At 37.8% G+C, this 22,326-nt stretch overlaps 1 long non-coding RNA gene across 1 annotated transcript; it reads left to right on the top strand.

Moving 5' to 3' along the window:
• Positions 1-7,224: 7,224 nt before the first annotated feature.
• LOC125963581 (uncharacterized) lies at positions 7,225-15,999 on the top strand. Its single transcript, XR_007475749.1, has 5 exons — positions 7,225-7,306; positions 10,095-10,286; positions 12,203-12,299; positions 14,560-14,685; positions 15,824-15,999. It is a non-coding gene; the product is annotated as an uncharacterized LOC125963581 (long non-coding RNA).
• The last annotated feature ends 6,327 nt before the right edge of the window (positions 16,000-22,326 follow it).

The raw sequence follows: 22,326 nt of genomic DNA, 5'->3' as shown, positions 1-22,326 counted from the left end.
CAGCAAATGACAAAATCATCACATTGGTTCAGGAACTCCCCTTCCTTTTTGGTGTGTAAACCAGAGCCCAGGCTTCGGATGTGGGAGTACTACAGAGATTAGTGCTCTCATTAAAGACTTGAAAGTTGCAGGGGTGATGATTCCTGTCATGTTCTCATTCAACTGCCCTGTTTGGCAAGTCGATTCTAGAGAATGACTATGAAGTATCATATATGCAATTAGGTGTAACTTCATTTAGAGCTCAGGATGTGGTATATTTATTGAAGCAAATTAAACAGCCCTTGACAGCTGATATACATATTGATCATATTGCTTTTTTTCCTCCATATAAACAACAAGGACAACCAGAGGCAATTTTTTTCACCTGGTGGGGAGAGGGTCCTATCAACCCTTCTCCTCTTCGTTGTAATAGACTGTGGAGAACCTTGACCCTCCTGACATCACATAGATCACTCATTATATTGACTGGGCCTGAGGAACAGTGCAAGACAGAAATCCTAGAAGCCTAAATAAGACAAATATGTCCCGAGTGTGGGAAATGAACACCATGAAAATTCAGGGCTCTGTTTCTTTAGAAAAGTTTCTAAGAGTTCAGATGTGTGGGGCTTGTTGGGATATTCTTTCCAAAGTAAAGGATAATTTTCCTACCATTAAGAAAGAGGCACAATCATCTCTTTGAATTTTAAAAGCAGGATATACCATTATGAGTGTGTTCTTCTCACTCATTAACTTAGTACCTGACATTTGGGTGAGTCCTGAAGCAAAGCAAGGTCTGAAGCAGGCCAGGCTGCAGTGCAAGCTACTCTATCACTTAGGCCTTTTGACCCAGCTGGTGTCATGGTGCTGAAGTCTGTGGCCATCAAGGATGTTGTATAGACCTCTGGTTCCTGCTTGCTACTTGCCCAGATAAATACTTAATGACTGAATAACGGGGTACCAGGTGGTCACACAACCTGAGTTACCCATCATGAACTGAATGATATATAATCCACAAACCATAATGAAATCTATGGACATCAACACTGTTATTAAGTGAAAGTGGTATATATGTAATGGACCAATGACTAGAGTATGGTACTTTTTAATTCCATAGCCAAAACACAACAAATTCAGGAATCAAAGGGTGGAAGTGGAAGAGATTCCTCCCTTCACTACTTTTAATAACCCACTCCCCAAAGTGTTGCTTCCTGTCCCCCAAAATTTGAACTCTACTCATTCAGAGATCTTAGTTCCTAAGAGAGTACATGATAGTTTGTATTAAGTTCTTCAAAGGCTCTCAGTTAGTCCCACAACAGTTTAGTGAGGTAAGTAAAGAAGTTCCCTTCTTAAGATGAGGTTCAGTAATCAGCCAGAGGTCACCCAGCTGTTAGTAGGGGGCAGTGCTGGAATCTGAACTTAGATTCTTCTGCTTCCAAAGCCTGTGCTCTTTCCCACTACATAATTTTAGCCTCAAAGATAACTGCAAAACGCTACACCTCATCCCTAGCACAATGGAAACCATGTCTTGTTGGCAATAAGGAGCCATTTGTCTGCTTACCATTGCTGTGGAATAACCACCCTAAAACAATCACAGCTTTTAGTTTGTTCGTGGATCTGAAGTTTTGGCAAGGCTCAGTGGAAATAGCTCCACTCCACTAATGGCAGCTTGAAGCTTGAAGGCTAGAATCGTCTGAAGGCTTGTTTACTCACATATCTACCAGGGGATGCTGGCTATCACCTTGGACCTTACTGGAGCCAAAGGCTGAAACACATATGTATGGCCTCACCACAGAGCCTGGGCTACCTTACAACATGATGACTTGTTCCCATGGGTGAGCATAGTAAAGTAGAGAGAAGCAGGTGGAAGTTGTACGGCCTTTGATGACTCAATCTCAGAAGTCACACAGAGTTATAGTCACCCCTCTGTATCTTTGAGTTGCACAGGTATGGATTCAACCCACTACAGATCAAAAATATTTGGGAAAAAAAATCTGGAAAATTACAAAAAGGAAAACTTGAATTTGCCTCATGCTGGCAACTATTTATATATCATTTACATTGTATTAAGTATTATAAGTAATCTAGAGGTGATTTAAAGTATACAGGAGGATATGTATAGGTTATATGCAAATACTATGCCATTTTATATTAAGGGACTTGATCATCCACAGATTTTGGTATCCCACGGGTCCTGGAACCAATCCCCTGAAGATACAAAAGGATGACTGTACTGCTGCATTCTATTTATCCCACAAAGTCTGGCCCAGTTTCAAGAGGAAAGCTGAGAAGATGAGTCAATTGCTTATAACTTGGAGAGCAGATTAGGCCTATATATTTTTAGCTTGTAAGAAATTCCTTAGCAACTCACCACCCACTCTCCCCACCACCATAAAAAAAGAGCCCACTCTACTCAATGTATCATGTCTGTTGAGTATTCTGCCAAAGTGTCTCTGAGTACAACAATGAATCTTTACTGCCTTCTTTGAGTGGGTTAATACCAAATGTCATGAAGACAATTTTTATGAGGAAATAGCACCTTGTTCCCACTTTGTCATAATTTTATAAATAAAGTGATTATTAATTACCAAACCACTTTATACAGGCAGAAAAGTTGAGAAGAAAATATATGAGGAAGTCATGTTATATAGAGAGGGTAAAAGTCAGTCTTACTTTGTGTCCTTGTTTTCTCCCAGAAGTTGAAGGAGAAATGTAATAGTTTGATATATGATATGCTACATGAGCACTGACACACTAAACAAAGAACAGGGATAGGACAGCAGTACAAACTAGTGAATGACACTCAATGGTTACCTGAGTAATTCCTTGACTTGGTGATGCCAAGTTTCTCAGGGCCTCACTGGCTCATTGACCTTTGGCAACCTGCCCCATACAACTACTTAACCCCTGTTCCATCATGAGTGTCAGGAGTGAGCCCAGGAGTGAGGGTGGGAGGAGAGAATGCTTGATGTCTTTATAGACTGTTTTCTCATGTTCTACCTCCTTCCTGCGAAAACTCTCATTTCCACACCAACATTGTTATCTCCCCACGCTCCCCAAAGAGTAAGACCCCTTCCTCACAGGGCCTGTGCTGGGTGATATGTGAAGCACAAGAGGAGATCTCTGCTAACCACCCCATCACATGCAGCCACTTGACCTCTCACCAGAACCCCAGGAAACCAATTTCTTCAGTTTCCCCCTCCATTAACCTGGCACACATTCAATAGGTTGGACTAGAAATTGATGGCAGAGATAAGCGCTTCCAGACTATTTGTCCCCTGGGCACCTCACAGGCAACACCCATGTTTTCAGCTATGCCCAGATGAGTAGGAATCTCAGTATAGGCTTAGTATTGGGCCTCTATTATAAATACTTCATTTTGCAACCCTTTTAAGTCTTTGCAATATCCCCTAAATGTCATGTTATGTCATGGGTAGTGATGAGATTTGGTGAGTCAGGCAGGACTCATGACCTAGAAGAAGAGTCTGGACTGTGGACTCAGGGATTACTCTGGGGGGAAAAAAAAGCTGGAAATAAGGACAAGGCAGAGGTGGGATTGTTGAACATGTAGCCTGAAGCCTGATCGGATATGTAAGAACCAGTCACTGAATAATTACTTCCATTTCCCCTCAGACCCATTTACTTTCATCATGGAAGAGCTAGATAGGGACAGAAGTGGATTTATTGATTACAAAGATTAAACATTTCTAAAGCCTGAATTTTATTACCTCTTTTCTTGATTTAAATCTTTTGGTAGCTCCCCATTGTTTTCTGAATAAAAGCATAAACTCCTAAACGTGGCATATAAGGACCTCACTAATCAATTCCTTGCCTTTTTAGCCTCACCTCCTGTATTAGTTTGCAAGGGTTAACAAGGTACCACAGGTTGGGTTGTTTAAATAAAAGAAACTAATTTTCTCATGATTCTGGAGGACAGAAGTCCAAGATCAAAGTGTGGTCATGATTGGTTCTTCTTGAGGCCTTGCTTCTTGGCCTGTAGATGGCCTTTTTCTCCCTGTGCCTTCACATGGTCTTTCCTCTCTGTGTATCTGTACTAATTTCCTTTTATGATAGGGACACCAGTCACATTGATTTAGGGCCCACCATAATGATGTCATTTAAACCTAATTACCTTTTTAAAGATTCTACCTCCAAATGCAGGCATACCTCATTTTATTGTACTTTTCTTCATCACACTTCACATGTACTGCATTTTTTACAAGTTGAGGGTTTGTGGCAACCCTGAAGCATTGAGCAAGACTTTTGGCACCACTTTTCCAAGAGCATTTGCTTACTTTGCATCTCTGTTTCACATTTTGGTAATTCTCACATTATTTCAAGCTTTTCCATTATTATTATATTTGTTATGGTGATCTATGATTACTGATCTTTGATGGTGTGGTTGCCACTGTTTTGGGATAAGATGGTGAACTTAATCGATAAATGTTTTGTGTCTTCTGACTGCTCCATCAACCAGCTTTTCCTCCATCTCTCTCCCTCTCCTCAGTCCTCCCTATTTTCTCAGACACAGCAATATGGCAATTAGGCCAGTTAATAACCCTACAATGACCTCTAACCGTTTAAGTGAACAGAAGACTTACATGTTTCTCAGTTTAAATCAAAAGCTAGAAATTATTAAATTCAGTGAGGAAAGCATGTCAAAAGCCAAGATAGCGCTCTTGTGCCAAGTAGTTAGACAAGTTGTGAATGCAAAGGAAAAGTTTTTGAAAGAAGTTAAAATTGCTACTCCAGTGAATGTGCAAATGATAAGAAAGTAGAACAGCCCTATTTTTGAAATGGAGAAAATTTTAGTGATCTTGATAGAAGATCAAACCAGCCACAACACTCCCCTAAGCTAAGCCTAATCCAGAGCAAGGCCCTAACTCTCTTCAATTCCTTGAAAGTTAAGAGAGGGGAGAAAACTGTAGAAGAAAAGTGTGAAGGTAGCAGAGATTGGATCATTAGGTTTAAGGAAAGAAGCAACTCCATAACATGAAAGTGCAAAGTGAAGCAGCAAGTGCTGATGTAGAAGCTGCAGCAAGTTATTCAGATGATCTAGCTGAGATAATTAATGAAGGTGGTGACACTAGGTAATAGATATTCAATGTAGACAAAACAGCCTTCTGTTGGAAGAAGATGTCACCTAGGTTTATCATAGCTGGAGAGGAGAAGTCAATGCCTGGCTTCAAATCTTTGAAAAACAGGCTGCCTCTCTTGTTAGAGGCAAATGTGGCTGGTGACTTGAAGTTGAAGCCAATGCTCATCTACCATTCAGAAAATCCTAGGGCCCCTAAGAATTATGCTAAATCTACTCTGCCTGTGCTCTATAAATGGAACAATAAAGCCTGGGTGATAATGTATCTGTTTACAACATGGTTTACTAAATATTTTAAGCCACCATGATGACCTACTGCTCAGGAAAAGAAAAAGATTTCTTTCAAAATATTACTACTCACTGACAGTGTGCCTGGTCACCCAAGAGCTTTGATGGAGATGTACAAAGAGATTAATGCTGTTTTCATGCCTACTAACACAATCCATTCTGCAGCCCTTGGGTCAAGGAGTAATTTTGACTTTCAGGTATTATTATTTAAGAAATACATTTCATAAGTCTATAGCTGCCATAGATAGTGGTTCTTCTGATGGACCTGGACAATGTATATTGAAAAACTTCTGAAAAGAATTCAGTATTCTAGATGCCACCAAGAACATTCATGGTTCATGGGAAGAGGTCAAAATATCAACATTAACAAGAGTTTTGAAGAAGTTGATTCCAACCCTCATGGATGACTTTGAGGGGTTCAAGACTTTAATGGAGGAAGTCCCTGCAGATGTGATATAAATAGCTGGAGAACTAGAAGTGGTGAAGATGTGACTGAATTTCTGCAATTTCATGATAAAACTTGAACTAATGAGAAGTTGCTTCCTATGGATGAGCAGAGAAAGTGGTTTCTTGAAATGGAACCTACTTCTGGTGAAGATGCTGTGAAGATGGTTGAAATGACAACAAAGTGTTTAGAATATTACATAAACTTAGTTGATAAAGCAGTGGCAGAGTCTGAGAGGATTGACTCACTTAATTTTGCAAGAAATTCTACTGTGGGTAAAATTCTAGCAAACAGCATTGCATGCTACGGAGAAATCATTCCTTTATGGAAGAGTCAATTGATGTGGCAAACTTCATTGATGTCTTATTTTAGGAGATTGCCAAAGCCACCCCTACTTTCAGCAACCAACAGTCTGATTTGTCAGCAGCCATCAACATTGAGGCAAGATCCTCCACCAGCAAAAATATTACAACTAGCTGAAGGTTCAGATGATGATTAACATTTTTAGCAATAAATTATTGTTTTAAATTAAGGTATACACTTTTTTAGACATAATTCTATTTCACACTTAACAGACTACAGTATATTATAAACATAGCTTTTATATGAACTGGGAAACCAAAAAATTCTTCTTACTTGCTTTATTTTAATATTTTGCATTATTGCAGTGTTCTGGAACCAAACTGGCAGTATCTCTGAGGTATGCCTATATAGTCACATTCTGAGATACTAGTTGTTAGGACTTCAACATAAGTTTTGGGGATACACAATCAGTCCAAATATCTATTAACCCTTTTTCTCCTTTTCCTTCAAAACACACGCACACACAATCCTTTAGTTATACCTAAAATTACCGTGGATTCTTTTTGCAAATATTGTAACTGTGTTGGAATGCTCAATAAGTCCACTAAACTCAGCTTCCTTAAAAGGCTTCACTGCAACTCTGTTCCTCAGATTATGTTCGCATAGAACCTTCTTTAAAGTTCTATCATGTTGTCTATCACATGGAATTTTTTCTTTGTCCAGGGCTAGGATAAGGAATAGAGGTAAAAGGTTGTCATTAAATGCAGATTCTGGTGCGTAAGAGTATGGCAGGGGCCAAGGCAGCATGGAGGTTGGAGCAGCATGGGCTCAGAGTAGGCAAGTCTGGGTTCTAATGGTGGCTCTAACTCCCCAGCTCTGCTTACTTTGTGCCTGCAGGTAAGTTTCTTGACTTCTCTGAACTTAGTTTCCTCACAATAAAAGTGGTGTTAATAATGACTATTTTGAGTTGGTGTTGTGAGAATTCAATGAGATAACATATACAAGTATGTAAAATAATCATTATTTAACCTTTAAAAAGATATTGATATGTAAGTACCCCAGATTTGTAAGTGCATTATTAAACATAAAATTCACATATCGTTGTATGGAATTTGCAGGAAGAACTCCTGACTGCAAGGAACCTCATTTTGACATCAAAAATCAAGGTCAAGTCTAAGCTGCAAATATAGGTTCTATGAGTGAGTTTCTATGAGTAAGGAAAAAATGGAGTTGCAGTACTTTTGAGTCTTATTACACTGTGATTGATGAAGGTCTTAAGCATTGGGATGTTCCTCTTCACATCCAAATCTTTGTGTCATATCATCACAAATAGAAAGTGGAATACTTAAACTTGAGGAATTAAGCCAGAGAAGAGTTGTCTCTTTTATGTGTTTCAAATACCAGGCAAATTGTGCTCTGTGTCAATGGTGACACATTTAAATATAGTTAACCCTCTGCCCCAAGTACATACACTCTTAAGTAGAAAATGTTCATTTTGGTCCAATCTGGTTACAGCTTAAGAAAATGGGGTGGCTTTGATGTTTCCTATGTCTCCAATAATGTCAATGTCATAGCATAGAAGGTTGGGGCCTGATCTCGCTTTTTAGTCTTCTAGTTTCAACTTACAAATAAATAATTAAGGTGATAGGATTTAGCAGATGAATAAAGCTTCATAAATTAAAAATATAAAAAGGATATTGATGAAAAAAGCTTTAATGACATGGAAACATTTTAATAATTAATAGAAAGACAATAAAATTTTTTAAAATTAAATCTACAATATGAACTCAATTATGTAACAAAAATTAGACACATACACACAAACACAGACATTTAGAAAAAAAGGACTGAAAGCAAATATTCCCTTATGTTAGTTGGTTCATACAGGAAGCACACGTCTTGATGGAATTAGGAGTGTAAGTGCTCTGTTTGTCAGGGGAGTGAAAGATAAAAGGAGGAAGCAGGATTGGGTAGAAGTAGCCATTAGACCACTATACAGATCTGATACCTGTGACATGGGAGAGTAGAGAAAGCCCTCTTCACAAAGCAGATCTGACCATCTCTGCCAACCCAAAAGAGAGCTCCAGAGCAAAGGTGGACCATTAGAGGAGTTTCATGTTAGGTAGAATTAGCTAGGATGTGGTACATCCACCATGCTCAGTTATTGGCTGGGATGAGCATGGCCTCAGCTCCAAAGCTGAGGACGATCTCCAAGGTGTTAGGGGCTGAAGACTGGCAGCTAACTACATTCCTTGCAGCTGCACTGAGAGTTCTTTCTTGAAGGGAGATCCAAGTGACTTATCTTCATAGCTGCCACACCAATTACTCTTTTTTTGTTTTTCAAGTATATAGTACAGTTTTATTACTATAATCATTATATTGTACATTAGATCCCCAGTGGTTCTTCATTTATAACTGGAAGCTTGTAGTCTTTGACCAACATCTCTCCTTTTCCCTCAACCCCCAGCCCCTGATAAGCACCATTCTAGTCTCTATTTCTATGAGTTGAGCTATTTTAGTTTCCACATATAAGTGATAATATACAGTATTTGTCTTTCTCTGTCTGACTTATTTGACTTAGCCTAATGCCCTCAAGATCTATCCATGTTGTTGCAAGTGGCAGTATGTCCTTCTTTCTCATGGCTGAATTATATCCCATTGTTATAATACCGTCATTCCCAGGTATCTATGGGGGATTGTTCCAGGACCCGCTGCAAATACCAAAATCTGCAGATGCTCAAGTCCTGTAGTTAGCCCTCCATATCCCCAGTTCTTCCTCCATGGATTCAACCAACCACGGATCGTATTTATTGAAAAAAATCTGCATATAAGTGGATCCACACAGTTCAAACCCATGTTGTTCAAGGATCAACTGTATATACCACATATAACACATCAACTGTATTATACAACAGATGAATCTTTATCCATTCACGTGTATTGATTTTTAAGAAGAGAAAGAACTATTTCCATTTCCTTCCTCATAATCGTCTCTATTTTTAAAATTTCTTATACTTTATCATTCATTCTCTTTTAGTCAGAAACATATTTTAAATTATGCCCAGGAAAAAAACTTTCAACTTCTTTTATAAATAATAAGACAAGCTGTAATGCTAGAACAGTAGTAGTTTTAATAATGATATGTGTAATAACTAATATTTTATTAATTGTATATTATAGGCCAGTCAATGTATTAAGTGCTCAATCTGTGTTTTCTTATTTAGTCCTTGTGATTGTATTATTTTTCACATTTCATCTGTCAGCATTCTTAGAGGAAAACAATAGAACCTGACTTGGGTTAGCTTAGAGAAGAACTGTGTTGGATGGACATGGGGAAGCTAACAGAGTCTTCAGGAAGGCTGGAGGATGGGGTAGGGAGCTGGTACACCAGGGGTGGGAGGAGGCAGCCAGCTCAGATATTGCTTAAGGCTTCTGCTCCTGGATGCCCCAGGCTGCCTCTGCTGTGCTTTTAGCATCATCCAATTCTCATCTCTCCATATATGCATGCACTCCTCCTTCCAGAGGCAAAGCCTCAGCAGGAAGAATTGTTGGCCACATGCTGTAGTCTTAACCAATAGGATGGGGGTGGGGTTAGGTTGAGAGGATGTCTGGCCTCTTTGACCTCCATGGTGGGAAGACATACAAGTGGTAGATTCCTCAGGAGGAAGCAAAGGAAGGTTGTGTGATGCCAGCTAAAAAGAAGGAAGGGAAGGATAGAGAAAAGAAAGAACACAAGAGAGAAAAAAGAAGTGGAGAAAAAAATAGGAGAAAAATTCCTTCTGTTCCTATTTTATAGATGAGATAACAGAAGTTAAATAACTTCCTCTCAGACTTACAGAGGCTAAGTAATAGAGCCAAGATTCAACACCAGGCAGCCTGATTTCAAATTTTGTGCTTTTAATCATGCTGCTGTTCTTGCACCCCAGACTCTGACAAGCGAGAAACATAGAAGAGAATGTACTAAATACAAATTTCTGCTTTCCCAAGGTCACCTTACCTCCTAGACTCTGGAGCATTCCAGACTGAGTGCATAACTGCATACTAGTTGGATGTGAGCACTACCTCTGCTCCTTAAAGAAACCTTGTACTAATTGAGAAAACAAAGACCCCTGTACACTTGAAGCAAGACAGAAAGAAAAAAAAAAGGCTGATCCCAGCTGCAGAATGGGATGTCTTAAGGTAAAGCACATGTGCTGATATGCAACTTTTCTTAGGTCTAGCTCACAGCCCTTCTTTCTGTCCCCCGTTAGGCAGGAGCAAAAGCTGACTGGGACTGTTGCTTTAACACCTCAACTCTGGTCCTTGTGTGAGCTACAAAAAAAAAAAAAAAAAAAAAAAAAAAAGAAGCCTTTTTATCCTTCAAAGAGAAAGACTTATTCTGGGGTTTTATTTTTCACATCAATACAATAATCTAACTTCCTGAAGTGTTTAAACTAAATGCTCAATTTTCTAAAATGAGATCTTCCACTTGGACAGTGACCTGCATGCTTAACAAAAATATTCCTCATCTCTTTCACTAAATGTATTGCTTCCTATAGACTTTTCATTCAGGATCCTATCTCTCACTTTGTATTGCTCAGTTGCCTGGACACTCATCTCATAAAGAGACTGACACTGGCCATTTGAATTTCTCCCTCCTTCTAAAAGACACTTTTACACTCTCTGTACAATGTGGCTCACGTTTTGCTCACCACGAGGTTCCAGAAAGAAGAGAATTGTTCCTGAAGTGCTCAAAGATCAGATGGCAACTAAAATGAGGATCTTAACAATCATCCAGGAACTGGGGTGATGAATGCCTCCAAGGGGTGAACACTATGACATGGTAGAAAGAGCTCCTGCTTTGCGTTTAGGAGAGCTGGGTCTCAACCCCAGAACCATAATGTATAAACTGTGTGACCTCGGGCAAATCATGTATCCTTTCTGAGCCTTGATTTCCCCATAACTGAGAATACTCAATTGTGCATCCCTGGGTGGATGTAAAGTTCAAGCTGGATAATGTGCGAGGATGAGCTTGGAACTGGCCATTGATATGTAAATGATGTTATCTTTTTGCTGTGGACAGTCTGGAAAGGGTCTTGGAAGCTTAGAAAAGTAAGTTTCAAGTCTTCTTGTCTTTCAAGAAATATCAAGTTTTCTTTTGACAGACCTGAAACAGACCTTCCCAGGCAGTGGCCTATCATAGATAGTTCCAGGCCAGGGCAGGGGGCATGCCTGGCTGTCAGACAGCAGGGTGCTCACCCAGCTGGTTCCTGGCCAACACACCAACGCACCTGGACTCAAGCAAAACAATAGGCTGCTCTGCTCACACTGGGGCTGAGGAATTGTCAGCTCACACCATTTCTGGGAGCACTGCTACGCCAGGTGAAAGACGGGGAGGAGATGCCTGCTTAACAATTTATGTTCTTACATTCCGCTCTTTACTTCATATCCTTTAGCATAAATTATAATCAGGCTTATTTTTGTGAGAAAATGTTTAATGCTGATCTCTATTTGTATAAGTTCATTAAAACATGGAAGTGGTCTATTTTTAGCACTTTTGAGTTCTCAGCACCACACCAGTGTCTGTCATAGTCACTTGAGAAGAAGTTAGTGAATAAATTTATGAATAATAAAGTATTCTTGGGAAATTTAGCAATCAAATGTCATACCACAGTGACTATCATCTTGTGTAGGAATATTTCCTTCCATTTCAGCATCCTGTAAAAGTGGAATCATAGGAGAGGGAGTTAAGAATTGATACGTATACAAGGTTCTATGGAAACATTGTATTTTCTCCATTTCAAAGTTAGTCAATTATTTGAGTAGCTAATATTGACTGAGATAATGTATTTTGTTTTTCCTTTTTTAATCTCCTTTTTGATTTCTAAAGAATAATACATAAATGAAGTGTTCAAGCTTTGCTTCGTTCTTCAGAGATCCTTTGGGGACACTGTACTTTTAGATGAGACCCCAGAATCTCGGGGACACCACTGTGTAAATACGTGAATGACATTCATCTCCTTAGCGAAGAAAGAGACCAGCATAGAAACAGTTGGGAGCCATTTTTGAGATGTGCATAAACATTTCCCAACTCACTTTCCTTTTTCTGTGTACAGACAATTCATGCAGCTAATGACAAATGTAAATTTTGGAGAGCTGTTTTCTGCAAGACATTTCCAGAGACTATCTACAATTTACCTCATCAGGCAAGAAGTATGAATTTTCTTTTCTTTTTGATTGTTAAGAACAAAAAAGATGCTTTCTCAAATTCACTCTGGCATTGACTGGGAGGAAAAATGAATTTTAGTAGCTCTGAGATACATCGCCCCCAACCATCACTATTAAAAACCCATCATAAATTCAGAATTATGGTTGTTGCATGCATTGAATCAATCATGCAATCATTGCACAGTGCTTTGCAGGCAAGCCCAATAACTAATGGTTTACAGCTGTCATGGCACTCCAGTGAGGGTTAATAAGAAACACTCTAGGATGTCTAGGAAAGCAACTGGAATGCAAAATAAGCAAAGCAAGCTGAGTATTCTGTCAGAGAGAGGGACCTCTCTCTGTGTACAGACATAATGAAATGAAATAATGATAATGAAAGTGGATGTAAACAAACACTCAGCATGTGAAAGGGGAGCTAGACTAGACCAAGTTCTTCATAGAGGGAAGAGGTGTGTCTTCATCTTTGTATATCTTTAGCTCTTAGCCCACTGCCTGGCACATGTATTCAGTTCTTCATAAATACTGAAATTGGTGAGAACAGAGATGTGATTAAGGACCTTTAGAATATAGGAGTTCAACTTTCCAGGAAGTGACAATTGAACAGAATTGTTGATGACAGAGACTAAACAAGCAAAGAAAGAGACTGAGAATATTCTAGGCAGTGAGAAAAGTATGTCCAAAGGAGAGGAGTGATTGAGAGTGGGGCAATTTCCTAGAACTGCAAAACAGTATTTGTTACACCTGCAGGACAAGATGAATGGTAGGGAATAGTCAGACGTGGGGCTGGACAGGCTACAGGGACCAGATCTTAGAGAATGTCATGCTGAAGAGCTTGCATTTTAACCCTGAGGTGATTGAAAAACCACTGAAGCATTTTAAGCAGGGAACTGACATGTCTGGATTTACAGTAGTAAAAGGCCACTATGATAGCTTTATGGAGGATCACTTAGAGGGGCGATAAAATTGTAGGCAGAGTGTGATAGAGAGGCTTTGAAATAATCTAGACAAGAATTGATGGGGACTTGATAAATAACGGTGGCTGTGAGGATGGAGATAGGTGGACTGATTTGAGAGATATATAGGAGGTAGAACTGGCAAACCTGGTGATCATAGGCAGAGGTGAGAAAGGAAAAGGTGTCAGGAAAAATGCTGAGGGTTCTGACTTGGGCACTGAGGAGAAGGATAACACCGTTCATTGATTGAGGTGGTGAACATTGAAGGGGAGAGATTTGGCCGACGTAGATAATAGTGGTTCTCTTATTTATGTGATGAGCTTGAGGGTCTGGGGAAATTCAAATGGAGATACCCAATAGGTTGTTGAATATTTAGGTGTATAGATCAAAAGAGAGCTCTAGACTAATGATATAACTTTGAGAGTCGTTGACTTGTACGACTTGTAATTCTAGCATAGAGACTGGATGAGATCCTGCAGAAGAGAAGGTAGAATGAGAGGAGAGTCTGCAGAGGAAAAAGAAAAGTTCCTCTGAGTAGCTTGTTTAAAATAAGAAGCTGAACAAATAGGAAAAGAAATAAGAAAAAAAGGTGAGCATCTAGAGTATATGCATATCCACTAAAGAAGCAGCACTCCAAAAAAAAAAAAAAGAAAGTAAATAAAGGATAAAGGATGGGTCAACATCTTGTCTCTAAGAATATTGCTTCATTTTACATTTATTGTCTCCAACATTCAGCATTCCCAAATAATAAATCAAACATACCAGAATTGTACATTCTTTTTTTTTTTCCTGTGCAAAACGAAAATGTACCTGTTCGATGATAATATCATGACAGGAGAGCCCCAGAGAAAAATAGCTCCCATTTGGGAATCGGTATAATTGCAGCTTACTCCCATCTCTCCTGATAAAGCTCCTGTTGCTTATTTTGGGATACGTGTTGTGATGGTGATGGAGGTGGAGTGAGTGGAGTCTAAGAGGAGGAAATCCTGAAAGATGACATAAAGTGTAAAAGGATTTAAGCTTTATATAGCTTTGAAAAAGTGTACTCCCTGCAAAGGATGTATTGATTTGTTTCAACTATGCCTGAGGTGGTGATGGGCCCCACACTAGCAATACGATTTCCGTCATCACCTCCGACACTGGGGGTTTTATGGCTTTCCTTTAAATCTGTTTTTTGAGGCTCTGTTTTTATGATGCTCTTCCTCTAATTAACTTGGTTATTTTGAGGATGTAAAAGTACGCTTTACTTGTCAGCTTTGGTACTTAATTTGGTGCCTAATTCCCACTTTCAGTGGCATCGGCAATCATCTTTAAAATGGCAATCACCAAAATGGATTCAGAGTGTCCACCTATTTCCTGTGTGCAGCTGAGGGGCCTAAAATGGCCTAGCTCAGGTCAGATCCAGTGTTGATTAAAACGTCAGTTATTCCTGCCTCATCCTATTAAGAAGTAAAATGCTTATTTATACTTGTTTCTGGATATAAACATTTTAATGTACACTTTACCTACAACAAAAAGCAGCATAGTCTAGATATGCATTAAAATGGAATAGTGAGGCCTTGAAAACAAGAAGGAAAGAAACCTACAAATCTTCCTCCAAGGAATAAACTCAAATGAAAGCACTTTGATATAAAGCAGAAACTAACACACCATTGTAAAGCAATTATACTCCAATAAAGATGTTAAAAACAAAACAAAACAAAACAATAGCTTTATTTTCAAAGAAAACCACTTTTAAAAGTCCTTTCACACTCATTACTTTGCTGCCTCACTACCAATCCTTTCAACCCCCACTTTACAGATGAAGAACCTGAAGTAGGTGGAGTAAGTGACTTAACAAGGTCAGAGCTAGAGAAGAGATCAAAAATAAAACCCAGGTCGTCCATAGTCACGTGCCAGAAATCATTCTTTATTCCATGGAAATGGAGAACCGCTGATCTGCAGTTCTGTTACGTAAGAAATGATTGGGAAATCATACACTTCCAAAGTGCATTGAAAGCCTCTGGATTACCATCCTTAGGAAACAATCTTGTCCAAATAAAGACACATTTAGCGTTTGTGTTTCTGCACTTGGTGTTCATTAATTAAAATTTCTTAACAATTAGTATATTTCACAGGTGAAATTGAACTGTTCTGACAAGAACATTGATTAAATAGTGTAATAAGAGTCCTAGTTTAATTGTTTTCCTTTTCAAACAATGCAGTAAGCCAAACTTACTGTTTCTTTTCTGGTTTGTTTTGGTTTTATGAACTTATCTGATGTGAATATTCCAGGGTAGGCAATTTATCGAGTTCACAGTGAGCTCACTAACAGCCAGTATGATCAGGCCATCAAGATGGCTGTTCTCCTGTTCTCTGTACATCCTCTGCCTGACTAGTCCATGCTTCACCTACACCCTACTCACATAACTAGCCAATCCTCTTAATTATAGGGCTTAATCAGTAATTGCCTACAGGCTTGCCCCTGCCCCAGCTGCTGGTTTCTCTGGTAACTGACGAGCCAACCTGACCTCAATTCCCCATCTAACTAGTAGCCTCCTTCTTCCCCCTCGGTAGCGAAGGTGCTGCAATGTCCTGCCTGCCGTCTGCTGTCCGTGGCAGTGTCGGTGCAGGACTTTTGCTTCAAATGTGTAAGATTACTTATCCAATACATTGTGGGTGTCTCCAGGCTCTTTCTTCAGTCTCGCAGCTGGGAAGTTACAAGGTTTGCAGGCCTGCAGGGTGCAGCCAGACACTTTCACTGGAGCATATTTTAATGAACATCTTTTGGTAAGTGACAAACATTTTTTGTAGCTAGATGTGAAGGTTTTCTTTACACATATATGTAATTCACATGTAATATATATGCATATTCTTTACTTATATATAAATGTACATGTATTGGCAAATAAATTGATAAACAAGTGAATATATATATATAGAGAGAGAGAGAGAGAGAGAGAGAAAACAGAAACTCAAAAGATAGAAGATCGTGAAGCATTCTCCTTTTATTCTAAAAAGTTTCTAATTCTTCTAACGGATCAGTCAGAGCTATTCTGGACCAAAACTGAATTGAAGAAAGTCTAATTGGATTCTATACTGAAATTGAGATATTTATTCATTTCCATGTGAAATAAGGTGTATGATATATTTTAGAGCAGGCTTTTCAACAAGCCTTTGTAAGAGTTTTAATACTTAATTCAAAATAAATAGTTTAATAACTCTGAACTGCACTAAAGAGCAGTCCAAATTTCTGCTCATTTAAAAATCAATCCAAATTTATGCTCATTTGACTCATGGCTGACGAGGAATTTTTACATTAACTTGTCTCCCAAGCCTTCTATAATCCAGGAAAATGTTTCAAATTTAACTTAAGTTAAACACACTTGTGTAATTGTGTTATTGCAATGTTTTATCAAGTCAAGCATAAGGTATATACTGCTAATAGTTAATGGCAGGAATATTCATACATTAAATATCTCATTTAATATATTTTATATTGAAGTTTATCAATCCTGTTTCCTCAGAAATATAATTTAATCTTGGTTTAAGATGACATAATATTCCTAGGTATTTTATTCTTTTTGATGTGATGGTAAATGGGATTGTTTCCTTAAATTCTCTTTCTCATCTTTCATTGCTAATGTATAGAAATGAAAGAGATTTCTGCATATTGATTTTGTATCCTGCAAATTTACCAAATTCATTGATGCGTTCTAGCAGTTCTCTGGTAGCATCTTTAGGATTTTCTATGTATAATATCATGTCATCTGCAAACTGTGATAGTTTTACTTCTTTTCTAATCTGGGTACATTTATTTCTTTTTCTTCTCTGATTGACTTCCAAAACTATGTTGAATAAAAGTGGCAACAGTGGACATCCTTGTCTTGCTCCTGATCTTAGAGGAAATGCTTTCAGCTCTTAACCATTGAGAAGGATGTTTAGCTGTGGGTTTGTCATATACGGCCTTTATTATGTTGAGATAGTTTCCCTTTATGCCCACTTTCTGGAGAGTTTTTAATCGGTGTTGAATTTTGTCTAAAGCTTTTTCTGCATCTATTGAGATGACAATATGGTTTTTATTCTTCAGTTTGTTGATGTGGTGTATCACACTGATTGATGTGTGGATACTGAAGAATCCTTGCATCCCTGCGATAAATCCCACTTGATCATGGTGTATTATCCTTTTAATGTATTGTTGGATTTGGTTTGCTAGTATTTTGTTGAGGATTTTTGTGTCTATGTTCATCAGTGATATTGACCTGTAATTTTCTTTTTTTGTGGTATTTTTGTCTGGTTTTGTTATCAGGGTGATGGTAGCCTCATAGAATGAGTTTAGGAGTATTCCTTTCTCTCCAACTTTTTGGAAGAATTTCAGAAGGGCAGGTGTTAACTCTTCTCTAAATGTTTGATAGAATTTGCCTGTGAAGTCATCTGGTCCTGGGCTTTTGTTTGTTGGGAATTTTTAAATCACAGTTTCAGTTTCAGTACTTGTGATTCTGCAGTCCCACTCCTGGGCATATATTTGGAGAAAACCATAATTTGAAAAGATACATGCACCCCGAATGTTCATTGAAGCACTATTTACAATAGCCAAGACATGAAAGCAACCTAAATATCCATTGACAGAGGAATGGATAAAGAAGATGTGGTACCGTGGGCTATTAGCTATAAAAAAGAATGAAATAATGGTGCAAAATGGTGCCTTTTGCACCAACATGGATGGACCTAGAGATTAACATACTAAGTGAAGTAAGTCAGGCAGAGAAAGACAAATATCATATCACTTATATGTGGAATCTAAAAAAAATATGATACAAATGAACTTATATACAAAACAGACTCACAGACTTCAAAAACACTTATGGGGCTTCCCTGGTGGCGCAGTGGTTAAGAGTCCTCCTGCCGATGCAGGGGACACGGGTTCGTGCCCCAGTCCGGGAAGATCCCACATGCCGTGGAGCGGCTAGGCCCGTGAGCCATGGCTGCTGAGCCTGCGCGTCCGGAGCCTGTGCTCCGCAACGGGAGAGGCCACAACAGTGAGAGGCCCGCGCACCGCAAAAAAAAACAAACACTTATGGTTACCAAAGGGGAAACATGGTGGGGAGGGATAAATTAGGAGTTTGGGATTAACATATACACATTACTATATATAAAATAGATAAATACATACTACTATATATATAATAGATAATCAACAAGGACCTACTGTATAGCACAGGGAAGTCTACTCAATAATCTGTAATAACCTAGATGGGAAAAGAATCTGAAAAAGAATGGATATATGTATATGTATAACCAAATCACTTAGCTGTACACCTGAAAGTAACACAACACTGTAAACCAGCTATACTCCAAAAAACATTAAATCATGTACATTAAAAAAAGATGATATAATAAATGTTATTTTAATACATGGACTTCTTTATTTCAATTTGGAGACTACCGCTTTGCCAGGTTATTGTTATCCTTATATTTCAGAATTTTTCTGGATATTCTTGTTATTTTTTCCATGTGAATTATAGAATATCTTGTCAATCTTCTCACCCCCAAAATTTATACTAGTGTTTTTTAGAGTCAATTTTATTGAAGGATAATTTACATAAATTGTACTCACTTAAATGAACAGTTGAGTAAGTTTTGGTAAATATGTGTAACTGTATATTTCCTTTACCCCACAAAGTTCCCTAATGCTTCTTAACAGCAATTCTCCTAACCTGGCCCCAAGCAACCAGTGATCTGCTTCCTATCACTATAGATTAGAATTTCATGTAAGTGGAATTCTACTATATGGACTCTTGTGTCCAACTTATTTTATTCAGCATATTGGTTTTGGTAGCCATTCATGTTCTTGGTATAGAGTAGTTTGTTTCTTTTTATTGCTGAATATCATTCCATTATATAGGAGTACCACTTCTTTTTTTAATCCATTCTGGAAGCACAAGGGAATTTTTTTCTGATTTTTCACAGTGAGAACCCAATGGGGTTCCTGGAGGTAAATCACATGAAAGTGTGGGGATCCCTTAAGAATGGGCCCCCTTGGAAATATCAACACTCAGACTACCCTACACTGAGCCTCCAGTAGTTCATCAGTTACAGTTTGAAGTGTTCCCACTGATAGGGGCTTCTGCTCTCTACGCGTTGTGATTCTCTGTATCTGCATGTCTGTCTCTCTGAATTTCAGAGCAGTAGTTTGTCTTGTGACCTCAGTTCTCTGATGGTTCTAAGAAGAGTTGTTGATATTCAGTTTGCTCAGTTTTTTTTTCTTGTTGTGAGGATAGGAATGACAACTTCTAAGGTCAGCTTGGAAGCTGGAAGTGCTCTTGCTATACATTTTTTTTTAGTAATTCACCTCCTTATTGAGTAAAAGAGTTCTTTATATTTTGTGGATAAAGGTCCTTTGTCAGATACATGGATTTCAACTACTTTCTCTTTTAGTTTTATTTTTTAATTGTTCATTGTTAGTATAGACCCCCCCCCCCAAAAAAAAAGAAAAATGAAAAACCTCATCCATATGGAAAACTAATTTACGACAAAGGAACAAAGAGCATACAATGGAGAAAGGGCAGTCTTTTCAATAAATGGTGCTGGGAAAACTGGACAGTCACATGAAAAAGAGTAAAACTAGACCACTATCTTTTACAGCATACACAAAATTAATTCAAAATGGATTAAAGGTCTTGAATATAAGACCTGAAGCCATAAAATTCCTAGAAAAAAAAGTAGGGTAACCTTATTGACATTGGTCTTAGTGATGCTTCTGTGGCTCTAACTTCAAAGGCAAGGGAAAAATAAACACATGGGACTACATCAAACGCAAAAGCTTTGACACATCAGAGGAAACCGTTATCAAAATGAAAAGGCAACCTACTGAATTAGAGAAACTGCTTGCAAATCATATATCCAATAAGAGATTAATATCAAAATATATAAAGAACTCCTAAAACTCAACAACAAAAACCAAAACAACCCAATTAAAAGTGGGCAGGGCATCTAAATAGACATTTTTCAAAGAAGATATACAGATGGACAATAAACACATGAAAATATCTTCAACATCACTAATTATTAAATCAGAAACACCTCACACCTGTTAGAATGACTGTTATAAAAACACAAGAAATAACAAATGTTGGAAAGGATGTGGAGAAAAGGGCACCCTCATATGCTATTGGTAGGACTATAAATTGGTGCAGGCACTGTGGAAAGCAGTATGGAGATTCCTCAAACAATTAAGAATAGAAATACCATATGACCCAGACATTCCACTTCAGGGCATTTATCCAAAGAACACAAAACATTAATTTGAAAAGATATATACAGCATTATTTGCAATACCTAAGATAAGGAAACTACCTAAGTGTCTATGGATAGATGAGTGAATAAAGAGGATATGGTATATATACAGTGGAATACTACTCAGCCCTGTAAAAGAATAAAATCCTTCCACTTGGGACAACATGGATGTAACTTGCAGGTATCATGCTAAGTGAAATAAGTCAGAGAGAGAAAGACAAATACTGTATGATTTCACTCATAGGTGGAATCTAAATAAACAAAACAAACAAACAAAATAAACTATAGATACAGAACAGATTGCTGGTTATCAGAGGGCAAGTGGGTTAGGGTCTTGGGGAATTGGTGAAAAATTGGTGAAGGAGGTCAACTGTATTGTAATGGCTGGTAACTAGACTTACAGTGATCATTTTGTAGTGTATACAGATGTCCAATTACAATGCTGTACACCTGAAACTTAAAGAATAAAAAACCCCTGATTTTTGTATGTTGACCTACTATCCTGAAAACTTGCTATATTATTAATTCTAATAGCATTTTTGTAGATCCTTTAGAATTGTTTATATACACAATCATGTTGTCTGCAAATACTGTTTTACTTATTTTTTGCTATCTGTAGGTATTTTATTTCTTTTTCTTGACTTGTTGCACTGTCTAGAACTTAGTCTACAGTGTTGACGGCATGAGAGCATACATGTTTGCCCCATTCCCAGTCTTAAGAAGGAGACTTTCTCTTTCACTATTAACTACCAAGTTTGCATGGATGTCCTTTATCAGGCTGAGTGTTCCCTTTTATTTCTAGTTTTATGAAAGTATGGGTTTCAATTTTGACTAATACTATTTTTCCAATAATTTTGTTTCCTTGATGAATTGACACTTTATCATTATGAAATGTCACTTTATTTTGTGTTGTAGTATTCTTTGTTCTGTAGTCCTCTTTGGTATTGATATAATGACTCCAATTTTCTTATGTGTTTTTATGATCTATCTTTTTTTATCTTTTACTCTTAAGCTCTATATTTATTTATATTTAAAATGTTTCATGTAGATAGCATATTTGAGTCTTTTTATATCCTGTATGGCAATCTCTATCTTTTAATTTGAGTGTTCAGAATATTTATATTTAATGTAATCACTTACATGGCTAGGTTTTAAGTCTATTATCTTGATATTTTTTCTATTTGCCCCATATCCTTCATTTTATTTTTCCTCTTTTCCTATGTTATTTTGGATTAAGTTAGTATCTCTTAGTATTTCACTTTCTCTCATTTTGGTTTATTAGCTATACTTATATCCATTAAATTAGTGGTTGCTCTGGTGTTTAAAATATGCATATTCAGCTTATCATGATGTATTTTCAAAGAATAATATACCATTTCCCAAATAATACATGGAATTTAGAGCAGTATGTTACCCTTTACCCCTCTTATTCTTTGCAGTTTCTTTTCATACCTTTTACTTCTACATATGGTTATATAGTCAAAATACAGTGATAATATTTTTTTGCTTTCACAGTTATCTTTTAAAGAAACTTAGAAAGGAGAAAAATTGGGGTTTTTTAAAAATTTTTTTAAATTTTTTAAAAAAATTTACTTTTGGCTGCGTTGGGTCTTCATTGCTGTGTGCAGGCTTTCTCTAGTTGTGGCAAGTGGGGGCTACTCTTCGTTGCCATGCACGGGCTTCTCATTGCGGTGGCTTCTCTTGTTGCAGAGCATGGGCTCTACATGTGCGGGCTTCAGTAGTTGTGGCATGCAGGCTCTAGAGCGCAGGCTCAGTAGTTGTGG

The sequence above is a fragment of the Orcinus orca genome, chromosome 2 (genome assembly GCF_937001465.1).
Source record: "Orcinus orca chromosome 2, mOrcOrc1.1, whole genome shotgun sequence".
Classification (NCBI taxonomy): Eukaryota; Metazoa; Chordata; class Mammalia; order Artiodactyla; family Delphinidae; genus Orcinus; species Orcinus orca.
This window is presented reverse-complemented; position numbering and strand designations above follow the sequence as displayed.